This window comes from Chinchilla lanigera, unplaced genomic scaffold (assembly GCF_000276665.1).
Source record: "Chinchilla lanigera isolate Chin_1 unplaced genomic scaffold, ChiLan1.0 scaffold00032, whole genome shotgun sequence".
NCBI lineage: Eukaryota > Metazoa > Chordata > Mammalia > Rodentia > Chinchillidae > Chinchilla > Chinchilla lanigera.
This window is the reverse complement of record NW_004955433.1, coordinates 7,111,640-7,125,002: the sequence shown is the minus strand read 5'-3', so window position 1 is coordinate 7,125,002 and position 13,363 is coordinate 7,111,640. Positions and strand designations below refer to the sequence as shown.

Genomic DNA, 13,363 nt, shown 5'->3' with positions numbered 1-13,363 from the left:
TGGTCTCGAACTCCCAACGATCTCCTGCCTCAGCCTCCCAAGTGCTGGAATTACAAGCATGCGCCACCATGCCCGGCTTCCCCTGGTCTTTTAACCTCAAACAGTTCAAACAGCCTGCGCTTATGTACCTCTAGGACTGTGAAAGGCCTAATCTGATAGCCTGTCATTGCTATCTAGCCAATGGGTCATCCCGGGTGAGTTACTAAATCCATCTGGGCATCATCCCCTTGTTTGGAAAATGGAAATAGTAATAATACCTCATTCCAGCCCTTCTATATGCAAATCTCTTGCACCATTCCTGGTATACTAGAGGCATATGATTGGTGGTTCCCAGCTCTGGGTGTGAGTGAGAATTATCTGGGGAGCTTTTAAGAGTATTACTGCCTGGGCCCAAACTCAGACCCAGGAAGTTGAAACTCCTGGGTGAGAGAGCCCGGGCATCAGTATTTTTTAAGACTCCCAAGGTGATTCTAATGTGCAGCTGGAATGACAACCACTTCGCAGGGGAAATGGTGCCTGTTATGGTTGTTGCTGTAGCTGTTTTAAATCCACATCATCCAGGTGCAAGCCCAAAGGTACGTGGAAACTTGAGGGAAAAAAAAGACTTGCTTGTGTCTGAAAATGGTACAGTGTCTGTGATTTTCAGCCAAGCCCCTCTCATCCTTCAGAGGGAACTAAATGAACCTCAGGAGTCCATAGCCTGTGGCACAGTGTCTTAGGTAAAAGGCACCTAATCAAAAATTTCAGGGATAATTGGCAAATCTGCTCTTCATAAGAGGGAAGTAACGTGAATTAAGCACTATGAGTTAGTGGGGAGAGAGACGACATGGCTCTGGGCTCTGGGCTCATGCCACATCTGCATAAAAACATCGGTCCCAGGGACACAAACTCCTTCCCCACGGGACCCTGAGAGGGGCACCGCTCCTTCAGTCTGGGAGCAGCCACCGAAGATGTTCGGAGAGGGGAAGCCACTGAAACCCGTGCAGGCAAAGATACCTGGAAAGCAAGATGACCCCTGGAAAGCAAGACAGGCTCTGGGGCCTCTTATGGTCTCACTGTAACAAGGAGCCTCTTTTGGACCGCTGCCGCCTTGTGCTGGGATTGATGGCATCACTGTCTTCAAAGGCAATTTAAGAAAAAAAGAAGGAAATAAAAAGGAAACAATCTCCTTTCCTGGTGTCCCTTTACCTCTGAGTTGGACTAAGAGCCCTCATTGTTTCATTAACTGGTCTCATTCCCTCGATGGCACCTGGGTTCATGAGCATTTGATTTAAATTGCAATTAAAAGCCCCAATCATAGAAATACATTTTCAGAAGATAATTGGGTGCAGCACACCAGCTTGTTGGCCTGTTAGCCAGTTCTAATTGTTGGCTAGTAAATTAAAAGCCAGTTTAAGTAAACAGTTCATCCAAAGACACATGAAGGAGAAGAAGTCACGTTCCTGTTGATCCAGGACTCATCCCTCCGCCTGGATCCGGGATCACCCAGGACCACAAATCCCTCGCCCCGAGAAAAGGATGCGTGGGTGGCAGAGTATTTTAATTACTTTGCGTACATTAGAATGAAACAATCCTGAGAGAATGATATTCTACCTTGCTGTTTTCTCTCACATCCTGCTTCTTTCTTTCAGTGAAGCCCTTCAGATGAGCCTAAGACCTCCATGTCTTCCTCCTTGTCTCTCCTGTCATATTGGTAGCTTCCACAGCTAGAGCTAAAGAAAGCTTTTTCCATTCTTTTCTTTCTGGAAGAGTGGCAGAGTGGTCACAAGATAAAGTGGGTTGTCTCGGAAGGTTACGTGCTTCCCTTCGTTGGGGGAAAGAGGGAAGAGATTTCAAACAGCGGATGAGAGGACTGTAGTATATCAAAGGAGGCTGATGCTTCTAGAAAATTGCCCCTGCTTTTCTTCTGGAAGAGTCCCCCCTACCTTCTCAGCTCATGTAGACTAGGAGTTACGGTAAACCCTATCAGTGCTTGCAAGTGCTCGCTCCCCTCTGTCCCTGTGGGACCTGTGTATTCCGCAGGCCCTTCTATATTGTCTTGGCCACATGATTGACTTTGGCCAGTGGGATATGAGTGGTTGTGATGTGCACTACATCTGAGCAGGAGCATTGGGTTGATCATGTCATCTCCCTTTCTGTTCTTCTCATCTGCCCTCATAATGTTCTTATCCCACATTGGGGCTGTGTATGCGTGGAGAAGCACACATTGAGGAGCCCAGCAGAGCCAGACAGAGCCATTGCAGCTGATGCCAACCCACAGCTACCAATATTTAATGCAGAAAGGAAATGCACAGTCAAGCCAGCAAGGTGGGGTGCATCCTCTGGGGCTTTGGGAGAGACAAGGCAACCCTCTCCACCTAATGTAATGCTGGAGTGAGTGGCTATGAAGCTGCTGCCCCCTTTTTGCCATCAGATAGCTTGAATACAAGGCTCAGAGGTCCAGCAAAGTCAACCTGAGACACAGAGAAGCCAGGTCTTTTGATACCTCAGCCAAACCATGTAGAAAGCAGCCCTCCTCCGGACACTTCAGTAGTGGGAGCCAGATTCCTCTTTGGCCTGGGTCTGTTTGCATTGGTTTTGTGTCGTTTGCAACTGAAGCCATTCTCACTGAGAAATTCCACATCTGAGGGTCTCATCTCTTAGGCTTCCTCTGGGGTCCCCTCAAGACATGAAGGAGCTGATGCTTTAGGGACCTTGGCACTAAAACCCAGAGAGAAAAGCCCTAGAATCCCAGAAAGCTCACAAGGCCTTAGGCCTGGCCCTGCCTTGGTATCATCTATGGACCCACAGTAGGAAGCATGGATTCCAGAAAACCAAGCTGGAGAAAAGGTTTATTGATGTGCAAGAGGGACTTGACATTTCACCTGCAGTCTCAGAGCTATGAACTGAAGCCTTCTCCTCAGCCCAGACCACTGACCATCACCGCCACCAACACTGGGCAAGAGGAGATTTGACTAAGCCTATTCCCAAGTCTTATTTCTAAAAGCATCAATGACAATTTGATCTAGATGATTAATTTCTTCACTAATAGACATTTCTTCATGATTTAAGTCTGAAACTAAATAATACAAACTGACTAGAATATCATTGCAGAATCAATAAAACATCCTCAACAGATAATTATAGCATTAATGCACTTATTCTCCAGCTGGTGCATCCATCATAGTTAATGGGGAGCAGTTGAAATGATTTTAATTAAAGGCTTTGGATTCTGTTGCCCTGAGTCATAGAATGCTGGAGCAAAAGGCCCTGAAATCAAGAGGCCAGGGTTTTCTTGGGTCTGCTGGAATCCTGCAAGTTTTTAGAAGTCTTCTCAGACCACTGTTGGGACAGTGTGGGAAGCAGTAAGGGACAAGAGAACTGAATGCCAGAAGCCCCAGGATTTCCAGTCTCGTGCTAAACAGAACATCTTTGAACATGAATTCACTTGAAAAATGGTTTGGGTTAAAATATTTATGAGAGAAAGGAATAAATAAGAAAAGACAGAGAAAAAAAGATAATGAGTTATTAAACCGCTGAGGTAGTCCTCCTTCCTTAATTTTCAAATGGGGAAACTGAGGCTCAGAAGGTGAGAGTCACATAGATGCTCAACAACAGAGCCTGGACCAAAATCCAGACACTCAGACTAACGTATTTCCCATTGCCTCAGGCTCACATATTTTCAGTTATAGAGACAAGGGACTTATCTCACTGTGGCAAGGAGAATTGCAGCTTTCTGCCCCAAGACATCATCAGGCAGAATGAAAGTCCCTGGTGCCTACTTCTTACTACCTATACACGACATTCCTTGTGCCTGGCCCAGGATTCTAGCTATAGTTCTCCATTCAAGACCTTTCCCAGTTAAAAGCATCATAGTATGGTGACACATGCACACCTCTCTTTATAGCAGTACCACTCATAATGGCTAAATCTTGGAAGCAACCTATACATCCACCAACAGACAAATGGAAAAAGAAAATGTGGTATCTAGGCACAATGGAATACTACTCTGCCATAAAGAAGGATAAGTCATTTTTGAGTCATTTGTAGAAAAATGGGTGTACTTGAGACTATAATGTTAAGTGAAATAAATCAGACACAAAAGCTTAACCATAATGTGGTTTCTCTTATATGAGAATACCAAACTACACATAAATTAAAGAGCAAAACAAAAGATAGATAATAAGAAATAAGGAGATTGATTTTTTGCAAAAAACAAATCTAAGGGTCAGGCATGATGGCACATGTCTGTAATCCCAGCACTCAGGAGCCTGAGCCAGGAGGATCGCCTCAAGTCGGAGGCCAGTCTGGGCTGCATAGTAAGTTCAGGGCCAGCCTGAACTACATAGGGACCCTGTCTCAAAAAAAAGAAAGGAACAGGTTTAAGAGTATGGGGGGAAGGGGAGTGGAAGGAAGGTAAGAATTTAGATGTGTCCCATGCATGTACCAACTCCCCATGGTGAATGTAATCATTGAATGCTACAAATATACACTAATGAAAATTTTTAAAAAGTAATTTCATATAGTCACGAAAAACGATCTTCCCCATGTGATCTAGAGTTCATGCTTAACAATTTTTGGCAAGGATAGCTCCATCTGAATTGGCAACTGATCCACTATCATCTATATTTCCATTCATTCACATACCACTCACTGTGCATGAAATGAGCTGTCAGATGCTCTGAAACCATACGAAAATACAGGCCAGGTGCCCATGTCCTGGTAATCTGGAAAGAAGGTAAAATTAACAGAACATCACCACAATACAGGGTTCCATTAGCACTTCATACCTGTTAAACTCTGTCTTATTTACTTTTCTCTCATTGCTAGGACAAAATACCCAAGGCTCAAAGTTAAAGGGAGGAAAAGTTTATTTAGTGTAGAGGTATCAGTACGCAAATATCAGTATTTAGTTTGTGGAGGTATCAGTCTATAATCAGCTGGCTCCAAGGCAGGGTGGCACATGGCAGAGGGGCTAGCAAAAGCAGTAAGGGAATGAGGGGAGGACAAGCCTCTTTCCCTCCCTTATATTGTATGCAGGCTACCCACCTTAGGGCCGGTGTAGCATTCATACCCTTAATCCCATCATTAGACCGTGAATCAATCACAAACTCTAGATTCAGCCACTTCCCAAAAGCCTACCCATACCATGACCACATAAGGTTTCCAGGGAGGGGACATCCAGGCATAAACCATAACAAACTCTACGCTGTACGAGGCAGAATATAGCACTGTTTCTCCAGTGCCTTCTGTGACCCTGGGCACATAGCAAATGCTTGATAACTACTTTCTGGTACTTTAAAACAACAATGATAAAAATTGACAGTATGTATTCAGACCCTATTGCAAATCAATATATGATATTCAATTTTACCATGATATATGAAGTATAGCTTTATTTTTGTATTCTTCTTTCCAGTTTTTTCTTAGTACTTGTTTATCATACATAGTGATCATATTCTTCATGGGAAGTTGGTACATATACATTAATACATCTTAATTTATTTTAACCCTCTTCCCCTCCCCCTTCCCACTCCATCTCTTGATCCCTTTCCATTTGCAGAAGATCTTTTGAAGTACTTATATTTTATAATCCATTCTAGCTAAGGCACTGTGCCCAAAGCCACATAGCCAGTAAATAATAAAATTTGTATTTGATCCCAAACCATTCGCAAAGCCTTTATCCTGAATGATATTCTTTCTTATTGAATATAATTGACAAATAAAATACATATATATAAGGTGTACAACATCATGCTTTGAGATACATATATGTTGTGAAATGATTACTACAATCAAGCTAATTAACATATCTATCACAAGGGGGTTGAACTCAGGGCCTTCACACTGAGCTACATCTCCAGCCCTTTTTCATTTTTTTTTATTTTGAGACAGGGATTTTTCCAGGTTGGACTCTAACTTGCAATCTTCCTGCCTCAGCCTCCCAGAGTACTGAAATTACAAGTATGTATCCACATGCCCAGCCACAATTTTTACTTTCCTCTGCTTAGAAGCATTTTATAATAGCACAAGTCAAAAAATACTCTCAGACAAAAAGAAAAATGCTCTCACCATCTCACTCTCAAGAGACAGATTAAAATAGATTAAATCTAGCTGATTTCTTGATATTGCCATACATTAATGCATTTTTAAAAATTAAACATTGGCAAAGCTATATGGACTATTTCATAACCTATTGTTTCACTTAACATAGCATAGTGGATATCTTTACAATCCAATAAAAATTCATGTTAACATCATGACTTCTTCATATTAATAACATTTTTATCTTCCCGTTACTCTCCTTTATACTCCATCCCCCCTTTATTCCCTTCTTCTTGTCTAATAAGAGTAGCCCTTCTATTTTCACGTCATCTTTTTTAGATTCCACATATTAGGGAAGATATGCAATGCTTGTCTTCCTGAGTCTGATGTACTTCACTTAATGTGATGATCTCCAGCTCCATCCATTTTCCTGCAGATGATATAATTTTATCCTTCTTCATGGCTGATAGTCATGTACTATGTCGTGTATACACACCTCCATTTCTTTATCCATTCACCTGTTGGTGGGCACCTACACTTAATTTTAATACCCTCAAAATATCTTGGGATATTTGAGGAGGATTTCTATAAAAAGATCAGAGAAAACTTCATGGAAGAGGCAAAAACTAATCTGTGCCTTAAGAAATGGATAGAATCTCGACTTACATAGCTGGAAGGGCTCTCTAGCAAGAGAGGAAGGGTGAGTAAGAACACAGCAAGGGGAATGTGACAGGCAAGTTCAAGGTGGCTGGAGCCTATTCTGTACAAAAGAAGCATATGAAAGTTGGCCAGAGGAAGGGATCAGAGCCAGGTGTGACCTGGTCAGAACTCAATTTTGGACAGGCTTTCTGTCAGAACTGGGGGAGAAGGGGAGTGGCAAAGGAAAGCAGCAAACTCGAGGGCCAAGTCCAGACCTCCTTGACAATTGGATCAAAGTTGGATGTAGGACCCAGACCCCAGGTCACACCACAAGCCAATGCCATTACTGGTCCAGTCAATTTTATTCCTGTTGACACAGCCTGATGCTCTTGACTTAAGAGTGACCTTGAATCCAGCTGTGATAACAATGCATCTGGTGGCCGCATTTCTATCCTCCTGTAGGAAGCAGCTTCTGCCTGCCATGAATCCAAGTGCTGACTCTATTAACAATACCTCTAGCCCCAAAGGAGCCACATCTCTCAAGTCCAGATATAATCGTGCATTTGGACACCTGCATCCTTTAGAAATCTCCTCAATCAAAGACCCATCAATTCTTCAAATTCCTAGAATCCTACTGGAGAAAGCAGTCAGCCTGCTGGATTTAGCAAACACATTGAAGCCACACGTACTGTAAAAACAAGCTTTGATTTTGTGTTAAAATGTCATTACCAATCCCCTTTAAAATAATGGCCATCATTTCTGGATACCTAAACCCAAGACCGCATTTTACCAGCTCCCAAGTTCAAGAGTTCAAGTTCATGAAATGCCAGTGTGAGGAGGCTCGAACTAGGCCAGAGCTGGGTGAAGTGTTTAGCAGTGAGAAAATAGGAATAGGGCAAGGGCTTCTTTGACATAAGAGACTCTCAAGCTGATGGGAGAAAATCCAAAAGGTGTGGATTATAAACTGAGAATGACCTGCCCCCGAGAAGCTCTAGATCGAGCAACTACTGAGACTTTGCAATGCCCTGCTGTTGATTGATTGCATTAAAAGCTTTATTTCCTTCCCTCCTTGCATTGGTGACTTCAGCAATGTGACTTGATAGCTCTTCCCATTAAGAGATGTGGCGTCTTTGAAATCTGGGCTGGCCTGGAAGCCAGGGCTGAGTCTAAACTGAGGAAATCAGGAGCCTGGGGCTCAAAATTTAAGAAGGCGCTCACACTTCAGGGTCATTCAACTTTAGGGTCAACACCTGAGAGCCAGTGTCTATTTCAGATGTGTGCCTTACATGCCTCTCTTTCCTTTTCCCAGTCCCAGTCCTGCTTATGACTTGCTTTAGATGACAGAATGTGGCAGATGTGACATTGTGCCAGTTTTGAGCCTTGACCTCCAGAGGCAACATATGCTTGGACTTGTACTCTTCTGAAGTCCATAGCTATGAGAGTAAGCCTGAGTCAGCCTGCTGGAGGAAGGGAGGCCTCTGCTGTGGCAAAATGATGCACTGCCCACTGAGGCCATCCCAGACCAGCCAGCTCCAGACTGACCACCAGCCAGCCACAGATGCTTAAGCGAGCCAGTAAGACCAGCCCAATCTATTCCAGATAAGTAGAGCTCCTTGCCACCCCACAGAATGGTGAGAGTTAATAAATGGTCATTATTTTATATCTTGGGTGTGGTTTGCTATGGAGCAATAGATACAGGCTGAACATCACTAATCTGAAAATCCTAAGCCCAAAATACCCTAAATGCTGAAACTTTAAACATCAACATAATGCTACAAGTGGGAATTGCACAGCTGACTTCATGTTAGCCACAAACAAAATGTAGGTGTACTAAAAATAGGCTGTAAAATTATATGCAAGTTATGTATATAAAGTTTACATAAAACTTCAGGTCCTATCTCCAAGATATCTCCTTATGTATATGCAAATTTTCCAAAATCTGCACAACAGAAAGGAAATCCAGAACACTTCTGGTCTCAAGCATTTCAGATAATGAATAATCAACCTGTATACCTTCTGCCTTAATCCATTTCTGCTGCTATAACAAAACACCACAGACTGGGTAGTCCATAAAGAATACAAAGCTATTTCTTACAGTTCTAGAAGCTGAAGTCCCAAATCCAGGTGCTGGCAGATTCCGTGTCAGAGGGCTGCTCTTCACTTCATGATGCTGCCTGCTTCACGTGCTGCCTTCCATGGCAGAAAAGCAAAAGGAACAAATACCAGCTTCTTTCATGGAAGAAGAGCTGAAAGGGCAAAAAGGTCCCAAATCACTCCCTCAGACTCTTTTACAAGGGCGCTAATACCGTGCACGTGGACAGAGCCCTTATGACTTAATCACTTCCTAAAGACCCTCACTTTAAACTATTACATTGGGTCCTAGGTTCCAGCCTATGAATTCTGGATGGGTACACATTCAAATCATAGCACTTCTTTTCATTCACCATGCCACAGGTGTTGTCTTCCCCCAAGGACTCTATTAAAAATTTAATAAATAAATGACTTGGGATTCGGGATATGCACCAAGATAGATTTAGAAAAGATTCAAGTTAGCAAGATATAAAATGAAAAAAAGAACTCTTCTGGTCCTAACCCCACCTGTAATCCTGAATGCATCTATTTCCTTCTCTGGGTCTCTTTCTGTAAGCCAGCTCCCATTTGTTAGGGGCGACACAGAACTGAAGCATTCAGAGGCTCAACAGGAAAGAATGCTACTTTCAAGTAGTGATGTCTGTCATGATGAAGGATGGCAGGACTGAGAGAGCAGCACCGATGCCCCATAGTTGTCTTAACTGGTGTGGACCCACTCCGTACCATCCCCCATCCCACCCCCCGCACTGCCCATCTCATATGCTCCCTATTTCAAGAACTGAATCATGCCAGGCAAGCCCAGCTATGAAGACTTCTTGCTACCATGGACAGCTCTTTAGACCTCTGCCCTTTAGACCAAACCGAGAAGTTCCTTTAAGTTGTAAAATCAAGGAAGCCTGGGATGAGCGTTCCTGTCTTGGATGGTAGTCAATACATGTACACTAGATAGCTCTTCACTCTCTTATCCCAAAGCCCTGGCTGATTTTCCTAAAGCAAGTCACAGGGGAGGCAGTGTAATATATTGGAAGCTACAGTGCTAAGCACTTCAAATACTGGTTATTCTGCACACAAATTTGGAGGAGCAAGGTCGAGGAAAGGTCTTGCTGGAATGAAGGTCCTCTCCAGTATGGACACCCTCACACCAGCCTGGACCACCTCTCTTGCTGCCCCTTACCCTCCCATTTGTTTAGCTGGAAGATGAATCTGTACTTGTCTAAGTACTCAAGGCTTTAGGTTAAATTCTGGATGTCCTCATTCACGGAAGAAGGTTAGAAATAGTTCTTTACATATGGAAATCACTTCACAGCTTACAAACTGCTTTTACAACCTTAATTTCATTTGACCCTCCAAACAGCCCTGTGATGAGAAAACTGAGGCCCAGACAGGTTAGGCAGTAAAGCTAAGGGTGGAGGTAGGAGGAAAACAAGGTAGAAGGAAGAGCTGAGTCCTGAACATAGGTCTTCCCAGCAAGAGCATGTCCTACTTACACAACACAAAACTGCATTTCCTTACCCACCACCAGCCCCTGTGGTCCTGTGGCCACTGCCAACAACATTACCATGTCACCAGCTACTCTCTGTCATTAATAACCAAGCAGCCAGGCAACTCAGGAGATGTCTGTCAGCTCCCAGTTTGGGTTCACCCACCTACACTGCTCTTCTATCCCCCTGGTTGTCCAAATCCACCAGCAGAGCTGTTCTAGCTACATGGTTTCCCACACAGTAGGGGCAGTGTGGTATATTGGGGTGGGCATAAGCTTTTGAACCAGGATGACTTGTACACAAGTCCTGACTCTACCTCTTGCTAAGAAGATGATGTGAGCAAGTTACTTAACTTCTCTGGCCCTCAGTACTATTTTCCATAAAATGGGGATAATAATAGCAATGCTCATATCACAGTTTCTTGAAGGAATAAACAAAAGAGTACATCCATGAATAAAACAATAAACATAAAGGGCTTTAGTATGGTCTGATACATAATAATTTCAACAAATGGCACTACTAGTACTAGTAACTAAATAATAATAACAACAATGCCTGAGAACTAAGCCAAATAGATGAGCAAGGCTGGTACTGAAGGATCTTTTCCCTGACTTGAGGGTGCTCTCTAAAGGTCTTTCTAAGTGTGGGAGGAATCAGAACACACCCAGCAAATGTTCCAAAGCCCATTCATCAGCCCTAACAAGAGCTCTATATCAACACTGGATTTATTGGTTGTAGGATGCAGAAAATATGTCGAGGGAGGAGGAGTGGGTTATATAATCAGGTATGTGATTAGTCATGCTAATGGCATTTATTATACTATGAGTAGAACTAATTTACAATAATTTAATCATCAGCAAACAACTGTGCAGGCAGAGGAAGCTGGGTTGTCAGATTTTCAAATAAGGGCTCTTAGCTAACAGTTCCAGTGTGACCCCGCACTTACATAATTCTGGAGGGAAAGACAGGACTTAGGTACTGGGGTGCCTAGAGGAGGGAAGACTAACATTTGCACAGCAACTCCAGAGTGTACAAAGTACCTACCTGTGCAGAAGCTCACTTGGTGCTCTTTCACAATAATGCCTTTTTATCATTTGATTTGCAGTGACAAATTCAGACCAAGAGGTAAGAAGGGGCAACAGGCAGATCTTGAGCCCAGATCTTCAGATTCCAGGCCTTGTGTCTATCTTTCTAAACTAGAAATACTCATTCAGAAGTGTGCTTCAGGAACACCTATGTGGCTTACAAAAAAAAAGTCTGTAAATAAATTAATAAGATCTAGGCCCAAGTGTATTTTTATTGAGCCAATAATTCTGGAGGAAATGATAGGACTCTTCATTCAGAAACATGCTCCAAGCTGAAAACTATAATTATAAGATAAAAAAAAAAGGACAGGAAGCCCAGGATGGTGGGAAGGCATGGGTTATTCTTCTCTACATATCTGTGACACTTAACTCCCTCCTCCTTCCAGCTGTGTGACCAAAGTCAAGTCCCACCTTTCTAAGCCTCAGAGTCTTCATCTGAAACCGGGGATAATAATATCTATGTCATGCGCTAAGTGAGGAACCTAAAACTCTAGTAAGACAGTAAATAAATCTTAGTTCCCCTCTGTCCCCTGGGATAGCAGCTACCGGAAATAAGAACTCAACCACGTGATAGACACTTCCCTTGTTACCAGTAGCAATTGTCTTCCTAAATTAAAACTTACTGTAAATTTTTAAAATGTAAAAAGAGAAAAAAAAACACAAACAAAACATCTGCTCCCCCAAAAATAGAACACTCAGCTTTTCTGACCAAAATACAGCCACAGAGAGGCCAGGTGGCCCTCTTAACACCCAATTACTGCAGCAGCCACCCCTGCTGCCGGCTGGGCTGCAGAGCACCAGCTCCTCCCCAAGCCAGGGGAGAGATCCGCTATTTTCATTTTAGCTATTTGAGAAAAACAAAAGGTCAAATAAAAGGCATTCTCCTCCTGCTAGGGAGTCCCCAGGAAAAGAATATCAGTGGTTCCCTTGCAGCTGAGGTAAATGCATTAAAGATATGCCAACTCTGGGATCCCCTGGGGCGCAAGAAAGGGCCTTGGGCATTCTCTTCAACCTTGACCTGACTTCCCAAGCTTCCTCCTGGCCTGCCCTGGGATTTTCCCACCCTGATGATGACAGATGCGCCTGTAGGTAGCAGTTAGAGCAGCAGCCCAAACAGCGTCATGGCAAAGGCTCGCGGCAAGAAGACCCTGACAGTAATCACTGCTCCAGCTCAGTCTTGGGGGCTTTCCCCCTTCTAAGCAAAGTAATTCTGACCTCCCGGCTCCATTCTCCACCAGGCTTCTCCTCTGGCCAGACCAGTTCTCTGGATGGAGGAGCAGCTCTGAGAGTCCGTCCAGATGTCCCAGGAGTTCATGACTCAGCCTTCTGCTGCCCTCTCCTCTCAGGTCACAAAGAATCTCATTACCAAATCTTAGGTGCTCTCTGATGGCTCTGGAGGAAAACAATCTGGCTCCGGCCAGCCTTGGGAATGCTTCAGCTGTCAAAGTGGGGAGCTAATGAGCTGGTGATAGAGAGAAAAATGCCCCATCTTTTTAAACCTGGGTTTAATCCTGGCTGCCTAATTACACCCAGCTGTTCCCTGACTCCTTCCATCCTGGTCTCCACCGTTCAGTGAGAGGGCTGACTTGCTGGCCACACAGGCAAGGTACAGGGAAGGCCAACTGTGGTCACACTGGATCCAAATCTCAGCACAGAGGAAGCCACATCATCAGGCTGTGTCCTGGCTGGCCAGAAGTACCACTGTGGAAGCACTCGGGCTAGGTTGGCTCACAAACATGCACTGTATGTATTTTTAATTCTATAATCTTATCTGATTATGTAATTCTGGGTCACTAAAACTTTTACTGCAGATTTTACCTCAAAATCTTAGGTTTTTATTTTCTGTTACAAATCAGATCTAACCATGTTGGATGCCTGCTGTCTGATGCCAGTTAGCATAGAGCTGCCTCAGAACAGAGGGTACGAGCTCCTGCTCACCACAGTCTCCTCCGCTCCCTCCCTCCCCTCAGCACAGGGGCCCTTGACAACCTGTGTGTGACCCCGGGAGACTATTTCCTGATGCGGGTTTGGGCCTTCTCATCA

General features: G+C 43.8%; 1 long non-coding RNA gene across 2 annotated transcripts in view; it reads right to left on the bottom strand.

The window, feature by feature from the left end:
* LOC102011575 overlaps positions 1–12,615 on the bottom strand; it is a 53,186-nt gene extending 40,571 nt beyond the window's left edge. For both annotated transcript variants that reach the window (XR_001234705.1, XR_261564.2), the window contains exons 1-4: positions 12,536–12,615; positions 11,280–11,468; positions 8,759–8,909; positions 4,627–4,706 (exon numbers count right to left, since the gene is read on the bottom strand). This is a non-coding gene — a long non-coding RNA (uncharacterized LOC102011575). The remainder of the gene's footprint in view (positions 1–4,626; positions 4,707–8,758; positions 8,910–11,279; positions 11,469–12,535) is intronic.
* Positions 12,616–13,363: the final 748 nt, after the last annotated feature.